This window comes from Arachis duranensis, chromosome 10 (genome assembly GCF_000817695.3).
Source record: "Arachis duranensis cultivar V14167 chromosome 10, aradu.V14167.gnm2.J7QH, whole genome shotgun sequence".
In the NCBI taxonomy this organism is placed as follows: domain Eukaryota; kingdom Viridiplantae; phylum Streptophyta; class Magnoliopsida; order Fabales; family Fabaceae; genus Arachis; species Arachis duranensis.
The window spans coordinates 42,583,230-42,584,116 of record NC_029781.3 but is presented as its reverse complement, the minus strand read 5'-3'; positions in this window follow the sequence as shown (position 1 = coordinate 42,584,116).

The window sequence follows — 887 nt, the reverse complement described above, 5'->3', positions numbered from 1 at the left end:
TAGATGCAAGATGTTTATTGGCATGCCGGCAAGGGCATGAGTAACATAGATCAAGCATCACTTCGTAACAAACCATCACATTTGTATTGACAATTAAATTCAATTAATACAATAGTAAAGGGAATTTGTGAAAAGCAGGCATTGAATAGTAGAATAGAATAATGTAGAAAAGTGCATGATGCCATATGGGCTTTTTCACAAACACATAGCATGCATGGTAACTAGGGTATGGAAAGTATTAGATTGAACATACAAGCAATCCTAAAAAAATATATAATTGTCAAACTATTTCTTAACAATCCACAAGCAAAATAATGACCTAAATAAATTTCCAACACCAATTAAAAGAAAAAAAATAAAAGAAAGGAGAAGAAAATATGGATAGTGAAAGTAAAAGGAAAAGAGAAGAAAAGAAGATAACATATAAAAATAAGTAGAATAATAGAAAAGTAAGGGGAGAAAATAGGAAGAGATAGTAGAAAGTGAGAAAGAAGGAAGAAGGAAGAAGAGAAAATAGGATTTGGAGAATAGAAAGATAAGATAATTGCGCTTAAATCGATTGACGCGGTTGCATCGGTCATGCGGTCGTGTGACCCGTTTGATGCTACTGGCGCGAGGGCAGCCTCGCACTTTGATGAGCGGATAATTTGTACGCTTTTTGGCATTGTTTTTAGTATGATCTAGTTAGTTTTTAGTATATTTTTATTAGTTTTTAGTTAAAATTCACTTTTCTGGACTTTACTATGAGTTTGTGTGTTTTTCTGTGATTTCAGGTATTTTCTGGCTGAAATTGAGGGACCTGAGCAAAAATTTTATTCAGAGGCTGAAAAGGACTGCATATGCTGTTGGATTCTAACCTCCCTGCACTCGAAGTGGATTTTCTGGAG